The sequence below is a fragment of the Dreissena polymorpha genome, chromosome 9 (assembly GCF_020536995.1).
Source record: "Dreissena polymorpha isolate Duluth1 chromosome 9, UMN_Dpol_1.0, whole genome shotgun sequence".
NCBI lineage: Eukaryota > Metazoa > Mollusca > Bivalvia > Myida > Dreissenidae > Dreissena > Dreissena polymorpha.
In genome coordinates this window covers 32,867,250-32,878,650 of record NC_068363.1, presented here as the reverse complement: position 1 = coordinate 32,878,650, position 11,401 = coordinate 32,867,250, and the positions used below count along the sequence as shown (strand labels likewise).

General features: G+C 33.9%; 1 long non-coding RNA gene across 1 annotated transcript; it reads left to right on the top strand.

Moving 5' to 3' along the window:
* Nucleotides 1-9,059: 9,059 nt before the first annotated feature.
* On the top strand, nucleotides 9,060-11,401 carry LOC127844078 (uncharacterized). The gene is made up of 3 exons (XR_008032555.1): nucleotides 9,060-9,159; nucleotides 10,649-10,813; nucleotides 11,089-11,401. It is a non-coding gene; the product is annotated as an uncharacterized LOC127844078 (long non-coding RNA).

Sequence of the window (11,401 nt, the reverse complement as noted above, 5' to 3'; positions counted from 1 at the left end):
AATCGCCATAAGCTTGAAAATAAACGTAAATAGATACAACAAAGACCAATTCGGAGACTTTAAAAATTTTAAATTACCTCCCCTGCAATAGAAAATATATATGGAGACTCGCATTCTATGGAATATCAAAATCTCAATATATCTTTCTCCGAATTTTTTTCTGGTAAAAATCATCTTAAATTTAGCTGTATATTCGTATGTAATTAATTAAACAAGAGTTATGAAAAGGCATTGCAAAAATATCGCGTTTTACTTGAATAAGTTACCTCCCTTAAGCCTATCGGAATTTCAAAAATACGTATATAAACAAAACGCGTTCCTTGCATAAGTGATAATAAAGCGCGTGCCCGTGCCACTCGTCCTCCAAATTCTTACTAAATATAGTACAACGTATCTACAATCATTGCGACTAACTCATACCTCAGTAAATAAGTAACCAGGATAAATATACGTTTAGGTAATTAAGATATAAAACATACATATAAAAATTTACATGTTCCCTGTCTGCCGAACCCGATCCATGGACTATAGCCACAAGAGGTTTCTATGTACCTATGTAGCCGGATTGCGCCCTCAGAGCGCCCAACACCGACACAGATCACGCTACTCTCCGGTCAAACACAATACTGCATAGGACTGCTGCCTTTGTCACCATATTATCAGAATCATTAACGTGCAAAATGGAAACTTTCAACTGTCCTTTCACTTCATACATAAGCCATTGCCGATCTTCAATGATCGCTTATTTCCGAGAGATGCATTTTATTTTTTTCAAACTTCGAATTTTGATATATGTTTAACTTATTCATTTAGATTACATTATTTTCACTATAAATATTGACTTTGATCCAATTATCATCTGAAAAATACGATTTCGCGATTTCTTCAAAGATCGAGCGAGCCTTTTTACCTGTTTACTTATATATATCTAATTTAAGGTTACACAGATGTAAAGTTGTCGTGGCCGAGTGGGTAAGGCGATGAAATTGAAATCTTTTGGGATTTTCCCGCGCAGGTTCGATTCCTGCCGACATCGCATACTTTTTGCGACGCGTTTTATATCTTTTCTAACGTAATTTGATTTAATATAGCACATAAGCTATGTTTATTGTTAAATATGTTGAAAATTGTATGCACATCCTTCAATTTTAAAATTAAAACAACGTTATGGCTAAATTGATTAATTTACTGCTGAAAATACAAATGATGCATGTTGCATTTTTATTTTTATTTCAAAAAGTAAACGGTAAATCTGTCTATTTTTTGGTATATTTGCTGTATATAGTGTTTCTATAAAAAACTTAATTTAAAATATAACTAAAATGATACTATTTTGAATTTTATGACACTTTGTTTTTAACCGACCCAATTTTTACTTGGCTGAAATCAGTTACATTTCATGGCGCTATTCCATAGATTAAAATTTGTAAAAAATAAATGTCTGTAAAAGAATACTTGTTTCATCTTGTTTAAACTTTAAACACCTTTACTGCATCTGTACACACCAACTGCATGCCCATATTTGGAAATTTGAATGAATTATGGAACTTTTATATACCCCAGGGGTGAAAATAAACTGGACAAAAGCCGAGCGTGAGGGTGGTTTTGAAAAAATCGGTTTATTTTTTTTTAAGCATGGAAAGCTACCTACAAATTTGCATGTAGTTTAGTGAAATGATGCTGATTAGGAAAATAATTAATTAAATTATATTTGGATATGTGCCCATTAGAGGTACGCAAGCTTAAAAAGGTAGAATTACCGAAATTCCCGTTCTTACACGTTGTAGCATGGATCGGGTATTGAACACGATACACGTGTGTATTAGCACCCTACTGTAGTCCCGGCGGGGTTATCAACTGCACCAATACACCGGTAAGCAACCAGGGGAATATCATATGAAAAAAGAACTATCATGCATGTTTGATTTGTTAAAGTGTGTCACAAAATTTCCCTAACTGCCGATGTCGGCTATAATTTCGGTATAAACATGCAAAGAAATTAACATATATATATAATGTTAATGCCGATATGTTATTGGACATTTTGTATGTCAAATGTTCATTATTTGTATTAAAATTAAGACGATTGTATTGAACACGATACACGTGTGTATTAGCACCCTACTGTAGTCCCGGCGGGGTTATCAACTGCACCAATACACCGGTAAGCAACCAGGGGAATATCATATGAAAAAAGAACTATCATGCATGTTTGATGTGTTAAAGTGTGTCACTAAATTTCCCTAACTGCCGATGTCGGCTATAATTTCGGTATAAACATGCACAGAAATTAACATATATATAATGTTATTGCCGGTATGTTATTGGACATTTTGTATGTTAAATGTTCATTATTTGTATTAAAATTAAGACGATGCTTATTTGCCAGAAAGCGTTTATTTCAAATTCAAAACAAGCAATAATCATACATAATACCAAAATATAAAACTAACAAAATGACAACACTCTCGCTTAACGCAACGTTCAGAAGCACGCGCACTTAACAAAATTATTGCAACTAATGCAAGCTGTAATTAATATGTGACTACTTGCTATACAACCAGTATCATGCGAAAATTGATCTTATTTAATTGTGGTTCCCTCTTTGAATTTATGTTGCCTGTCGACTTTTAGAATAATGTGTCAGTAAGAAATGTATTGCTTGCTCTACAACCAGCATCATGCGAAAATGGATCTTATTTAATTGTAAATCCCTCTTTGAACTTAAGTTGTCAGTCGACTTTTAGAATAATGTGTCAGTAATAAATGTTTTTCTTCAGTTTCACATGTTTTTTTAAGAAAATTTAGTGAAAGATGCAAATGTGTCTTATTTATTTTTTTCTGTGTCTTCAATGTATCTTATTTATATGTGACTGCGTGCTTATTTTTTTTTTCAAGAAATGAAAGATGCAAATGTGTCTTATTTTAATTTTATCCATGTCTTAATTGTGGCTTATTTATATAAGATAAAATGATATACTGCCAGTGTCATGCAAAAAAGGATCTAATTTCTTAATATCCACATTCACGCTTTGTTCTTTATTAGCACCGTCTTTAATTAGGCTATCTATTTAAAGTACAGATTACTGTGAACTTAATAATTGTGCAACGGTGATGTTGATCCATTATCGTTGTTAATTTAAAATGTAGACAACAAGTTAGCAATTAATGAAATCAGTTATTTTGGAAGTAAATCTAATTTTTTCTGTACAGTAGCCAGGTGGATGTGTATTGAGCGGATAAGATAGGGATCACCACAACAAGTTTCTAATACACAGTATAGACTTCCCCTATTATTATTAATTACCTGATTGGAATAAATAAAGTGTTAAAGATCATTTCATGTGAAAAGCAGGATTTCTGACATAATTTCAATCGTTTTGCTTTTATACACAATTTCATGGAACAATGAATATATTGGCGCGATGGAACACAATTTATAAATCAAGCTGACAGTATAGTATCATTTTTTAATTATGTGTAATTTAATTCGCATCTCTCCCTTAACTCGTTCAATGACACGTGAACTTATATCAATTATAAAACATCACGTGCATCATTAAATTTTTTGTTTTAATTATGAAAACATATATGTTCTACATGGTTTTGTTTAGTTTTTTTTCTCAACCAGAGAGAATTATAAAACATTGTTATATATAAAGCGCTTTACTTTTCTACATTACATAAAAATATATCGATTTTTTTGTTAAGTGTACGTGCTTGACATATTTATAAAAAGGCAGTGTTTATTTTTGTAATAAAATCGAAAATTGACATTTAATTTGATGCAATCCACATTGTTTAGCGGCCAAGCGCAGTATTCCGCTCTCGGCGGCCGATGGTGTATTGCAATATATACTATGAAAAGCTGGGTTTCTGACATAATTTCAATCGTTTTGTTGACGCGGAAGTGCTTTTTGGTGGCCAAAAATACTATTGTTCCCTTTATTTAAACCTAAATCAGTATTTTTTTACACTTGAAGGTTTGTACAGCGGGGATTTCGGTACCGGCGCGGGTTTATGTGCTTGTTAAGAATTACCGAAATCTCCGCTAAGAGGCAACATATTATCCTGATTTATGCTTTGATTAAACATTGATAACTAAATTGCAAAAGTGTATAGCATATTGTAAATAAGGTAGTACGATATCATTTGTTTCATCAGAGATATTTGGAAAATACTTTCTGAAGACTTATTATTACTATGTTATGTTATATTTACATATACTTTTGTGTAACCAATGTTTTAAATGATTTAATAATGGAAAAAAATATTCTGATAAGAGTGTTTAAATGATTAACACTAATATGATTGTGTACAAATCAACATTAATGCAAAGCCAAAACCCAAACATAATGACATATAGACCCTTTAAGGCGTAATATGGGAGATTAGCGTAAACATGGGTGATTTCGGCTCTGGGCGTACGAATGTAGCAGTACCGAAATCCCCGCTAATTATTTTCCAAAAGAAGTAACCGAATGGGAGATAATACATGTCACTGGTTGCTAATGAAAAAAAAACACTATAATAATTTTGTTGACACTTGAAGGTTTGTACAGCAGGATTTCGGTACCGGCGCGCGTTTAAGTTCTAGGGTAGAATTACCGAAATCCCCACTGAGAGGCAACTTAATGCTGTCAAGAGTGCTTAATAATTAAAATTAATATCATTTTTTTGCACCTTAACATTCATGTGAAGTCAAAAACCATTCATACCGATGACCTATTGACCCTTTAAGGCGTAAATATGGGGATTTCGGTACTAGGCGGGCGAATGTAGAATTACCGAAATCCCCTTTTCATCATCGCACATTAGTGTAACATAAATTTTAACACAATATATGTAGGGAAACTCATATGATTCGCGTAATGTGAAAATGATTATTATGCTATAATTTGACCACGAAACTTGACGTGACTTAATACCGGACATTATGGAATGGAGCTACGCTTGCCGTATTTGACATAAGACCCATTTTCGCAAATTATCTTATCAATGCTTATATGAATTTGATTGCTATAATCTAATGCGTATTCGACACGGAATTATTGTCAAGGTTTTTCATTTTGTCAATATTTATCATAGCAGGGGACATTGCTGACATCAATATGGATACTGTTTTCATTTTCTGTCGAGAAATGATATGACTTATTATCAAGATTATTTTATAGTACGGTAGCGTTCTCTTCACAAGTGAGATTTATTTGTACTGGTAAATTGCTCTTATACTCACCATTCGGACTCGACGATCGGCTCGAATAAAAATGTTAGTCGCTTAAAAGTACAAATTCATCATATTGAGCACGATTATTATTATTATTATTATTATTATTATTATTATTATTATTATTATTATTATTATTATTATTATTATTATATAGCTTTTAGAAACTTATACCTTTAAAAAAATCCCATTGGAAAAAATACCATGGGAAAAAAATCCCATGGGACAAAAAAATCCCATGGGATTTTTTTATTATTTTAAAACACGATATAACGCGTTGAAATCGCGAGAAATGCTCATCATTTGTTAAAAGGTAGTGTTTCTGAAGGTTACATGAATAAATCTCTAAAAATCAGAAAAAAATCCCATGGGATTTTTTTCCCATAAAAAAATGGGATTTTTTTTCTATCAAAGTAAATTGAACGAAAATAAGCACAAATGCTTTAACAATGCTTAAAATCGATAACTAAGCACAAACGAACGTGTTTTATGTTTTTGAAAATCCCATGGGATTTTTTCTCCCATAAAAAAAGCTGGAGAAAAATCCCATGGGAGAAACCAAAATTCCCATGGGTTAATGAAAAATCCCATGGGATATTACAAAAATCCCATGGGAACCCCAACTTTGCAAATAAAGTTCATAGTGAAGAAAACGCATTTAACAAGCAAAAATAACCAATTATTAATCACAAGTTAGACTTTTATCTTATACTTTATCACAAATAAGCAAACCTTCAAGAAAAAGGGTACTTAAGTTTGCGAAATTTCGGTTTCGCAAAGTTTTTCCGGTGGCCGTTTAAAAGAAAGTCAGTTCCAAATAAGAGGTTTAAACCAATAATGTTTGCCAATAAATTAATTATCAGTAATAAAACGGCGTCGGTAAAATGAAATAATCATGATTTTATTTATATTTTACTGTTCACGTGTGTCAATTCTGTGTATTATTAGAGAAAATGATATGTGTACATCCAATTTCTCGCACGTCTCGTATGTAGACAACAGATTTGTGGACGGTTTTCCTTCAATAACTTTTTTATCCCGACGTCTACGATCTTCAAACAAAAAACCGAGGGAAGCACACACACCGGAGAGCCGAAACGGCGTATTCATTTAAAATAATTATAAATACAAAGGGGCTTACCGGGTGAAAATATCCTCCCTTCCTTTAAGAAAATCCAAAAAACGACGCCATCTTTGAAGTTCTGCAACAACTTTCTCACTTAAACGCGGTAAGCTCCCGTATACGCGTGCCCCCCTGCTGAATAGGCTTCCCTTTCAAGACCCAGATTCATTTGTCGGGTGACCATGTGGGTTTTGCTATTTGATCCTTAAAACACTTGCATACCATATTTAATACTTTCTTATATCACATTGTGTTTCACGCCGCCCCCATATGTATATGTTAGAACACGAGAATGTTAGTAATATCAATATGTTAATTTTGCAGAAGTAATTTCGATTCGACTTAATTCTAAAGTGCTGCCTGTACTGTACATAATTTAATAGTTAAAGTGAAACGTTCAGTTTTTCTTCCGATTTTTGAAAACACATATGAATACATGGTGTACTAGATTTTATTTCTGTGTAAACAACATTATAATTTAACTGTTTTATAGCGGCATTCTCAAGTTTTCAAAAATAGAAACGAGCAAAATGTGTTATTGTTTGAAACACTTTTTTTTACCTTCGATGCATTAAGCTGTCCCACTACCCCCCCCCCCCCTCCCCCCCCACACACACACACAATTAGGTACTAAAATTGTTTACAACAACAATACACGAGAAACAGTTAGAGCGATTAAGGTGCTCTATTAATTTGGTAAAGAAATATTGGATCATACTCATCCCACAGAAAAGTCATCTTTTACATTAATATATAAACATGTTTTGCATTATTCAAATAGATTTTGCACAGAATGTAAAACTAATATTTAAAAATCGGATTGGAGGTAAAATGTGGTATTTTAAAGTAAGTTAAACTCATTCTTAATGTAATAGTAAACATTTTTATTACATTTCATTTTTGTGTAAAGAATGACCTTTTTTTATAAACACCTTTGTATGAAAAATGTTGATTTTAAAAACTGATCCTAATGAAATACAAACATTTATTTTATTATTCTAACAGTATTTCGTGATGAACTGTTTGTCAGCTATGACAATGAACTTTCACGTAACTGCCCTTAATGTTTTGCCTATTTCAAGTCTTACCTAACAATGTCTTATTGAAGACATTATAAGAAGTTTTAGATATGGAAAGGGAAAACTAGTATTGCTTACCTGAACATTGATGTAAAAACAAATAAATAATGAACAAACTTTACATATTTAACAATTCAAATACTCGACAGCTAAAAATAAATAAATACCGTATATTTTATTCGAACGCATAGGACAGCACAACGATTTATCAACTTGACATTTATTATAGGTCTACTTTAGCAACTTAATAGTTTTTCACATAAAGTATACATATCATTTAGAAGGCACAATTTTGCTAGACGTTTTGGCTACTCACTGTAATAAAATGTGACTGCAGTGGAGGAGTTACTACAAAGCAAGTAGATGACTTTTTAAGCATGTTATATGATAAAGTTTCGACCTCTTGGCCGTTATAATTTATAGAAGAATATTGTAGTGAAAATAAGGTCACTTCCAACAGCCTTGCTGTTGGGCTAGCCCTTTAGCGACGTGGTTAAAGTGTCTGACTACCACTCAGGAGGTCGTGTGTTCAATCCCCGGCTTTAGCTCTGTATTTTCACATTAATGGCGACGAGGCAAACACAGAACTGTGAATGCGGGAATGGGTCTGAGCTGTTTAATGATTTCTAGGAGGGCCATGCAGATGCAAGACATGCTGTAGCGGGCGTGTCTGGGCCTTGAAACATTAAAAGCGAGAGTGTAGTGAAAATAAGGTTACTTCCAACAGCCTTGCTGTTGGGCTAGCTCTTAAGCGACGTGGTTAAAGTGTCTGACTACCACTCTGGAGGTCGTTGGTTCAATCCCCGGCTTGAGCTTAGTATTTTCACATTAGTATTTTAAGCTTTGTAATGCCTGTATAAACTTGCTTTTAAAGTTATTTAAGTATATATTGATCATGTGAAGCAGTATGTTTGATCCCAGCGGAAAATTAAAATAAAAGCTATGTTGAGGAAAACTATAAGATCTTTGGCACCAAATATCAATTTTGTGATTATTGCGGTTTAAAAGGAGATGGTTTTTTAACAAGTGTTTTTATTATGTTCAAGCACATTACAGTTACAGTGGAGGTTTCGCTGAATCAGCCTTTTTGTTTGTCCAACGAAGTATCCGTTTGTGTGCTGTCTTTGTCAGGAGCTAAACAATCAAAGCTTTTTTGAACAAATTTCATAAATGGTTGGATAAACATTAGACAAAGTTATGTAACGTTTGAAAGATTATGTAAAAAAGCTATTCCATGGGTTTACCTAACGTGTTTAGTTTTTTTGCAGAAAACAAACTGAATGAATTGGATTTTGGATACTTGCATATGTGAAAAGTAAAACTTGTATGGTTATCCGTCACTGTCAATTAAAATCCGAACTCTAGCTGAATTCATTATATGTTCTGATCTACTCCACATTCTAGTTTTTATCTGCAGACAATGTTCCCCATGCAGTAATATAAAAGGGATCAACGCTGGATATGTTTGATGGTAAGGATGATAACACTGCTTAACTATTATAACACTTGACGCATGTATTCAAGATCCATTTCCTTTTCTTAAAATGACATTATTATATTATATTCCATTGCATACCTTTTTAATGCGTATATACAGAAACTCCGAGAATGAATGTCGATGTCTGACAGTATGCAGTGTGGCCATACCACGTGGTTTGTGACGTCATTTTGGCTAGTACGCTAAGTAGAAATTTGTCAACATTGGCCCCGCTTAGAAATTTCAAATCCACGTAAGTATCTTATTATTTACTCTTTTTTGACGAAATAAAGCGCAGGCTAAGGGAAAAGTTGAGCACTATTCCCGGTTATATAAATATTCGTCACCAGATGAGTAGTTTAGTTTATCATTCGAGGCAAATTCCTAGTTTTTACGTTACAATGCACGCAAGCACGACAAGCACATTTGAAATCGTCCAAAATATCTGTTTTATATTCCATTTTTGCAGTGAACCAATATGTGCGGACGTGATTCATTCCATATAAAATGTGTTTTGTCCAAAATAATTACCTGAAAACACCACTTAATGACATTTCTAATGTACATCAACACTTTGGCTAACACGACAAGCACGGCAAGTCGATATTCGGCTAGAACGACCAGTTGTTATTAATTTTGTTTCTTAAGCGATGTTATTGTTGTGGTAATACACACAAATTTAATTAGAATTTCAAAACATTTTCTTGGTCCGGCACAGTAAACACAAAAATATAATGTCGGACAATATCTGCGATGCTGTCTTTCACAAGTGCTATAAACAAATTAGAAACTTTCACCGAGAACAATCCTCGGAATGTAACAGAGATACTATATGTCTGAAAAAAGTTCCAACTAACTGTGGCGAATGTCTGACACACCCTTCTGGAGTCAGGTTTCAATTTAATTTTTTGATTTCGATGAACAGTCCACAATAACTCAACTATCGTTAAAACGAACTGATGCTCATTGTGTCATTTTCGACCTAAAATGGCCCACAAGTAATCCGGGGGTGACTAGAAGCCGATTCATGTCACACAAGGATGACTCTTGTCAACCGGGGTGACTAGACGCCGATTCATGTCACCCTGGGGTGACATGAAGCCTATTATAGTCACTCGGTGATGACTAGCGTCGGCTTGAAGTCACCCAAGGGTGACATGAATAGGCTTCTAGTCACCACGGCCGACTTGTGGGCCATTTCAGGTCGACAATAACCCGATCTTATTGATATAAAATGCAACATTTGACGCAACATATCAACACATGTTCCTTTGATCGTTTTATCCTTAAGTGACAGATGCTGACGTATATTAGCACTTGTATTTTTGGTAGGATTACATAAGTAATATTTTATTAGTAGCATAGTGATGTACGTTTTGATAAAGCAATACCAAATGCACACATAGATAGATAACAAGTGATATATCGATCTGAGTTGCAGTTAGCTTGGCTTTCGATTAATCATACTGTAGGTTATGTCCATGTTCTTTCCAACTGTTAAGGCCATTGCAAGGATTAAACAATACTGTTGTTAACAATGTTTTAAATTGTTGTAAAATGTAGATTTAGTAATGCGCCGTTGTCTTGTAATTATTTATGGCTAAGTAGATAAAATATTTGAAACGGTAACACACATGACAAATACATCATATGATTATAATACTCTAATGGTGACAGCACGGTGAATACATAATAACAAATGCATAATTATTTATTTCATTTAACATATTTGATGTTTTTAGATACACATGATGACGACCGAAGAGCGATATATTTGTGCCATATGCGCCAGAGGGGAACAAGCACAGGTGCTATTTGGTTTACCATGAAAGAACACACGCTGGGATGTTACCCTTTAACTGTTGCGGCGTTGTGTTTTCATCAAGACGACAATTACAAAGACACAGGTCATTATCTTATAGCGCTTTTAGTCAGTAGAAAAATCACAGTCGGCTGTCTTATTTTACTTGCGATTCTAAACATTTCGAATTACATGTACATTGCAGTTTCACTACATAAACATTATCTTTAGAAAGCGGTGATAAACAGTCTTAACCAAAAAGCGATATAGATGTATGAGATACACATTTCCCAAATCATTAACTAGTTAATTATTGTAAATAAGTAGCAAAGAGTGTACGTGTAGGATACATGTGCTTATTATGCTTATGAATGCTTACAGGTGCAATGTACACGGTGACGGAAAAACTATCTTTGCCTTTATTGTGGAAAAGAATTCGCAACGAAAGTAGATTTAGATGCCCACTCGGCCCGAGAACAGCGCACTCGAGAGATCGAGTGCGAGATATGCAACCACAAGGCCACAACACGGGCTCATCTCCGAGAACATCTCAAAACACACAGCGAGGAAAAAACACACGTTTGCCATGTGTGCAAAGCCGCCTATAAACATATAAGTTCACTGTATAGGCACTATGGGCAAAAGCACAAATGACGTGTATACAGTGGTTTTACCTGTTTGTGATTTATTTGTG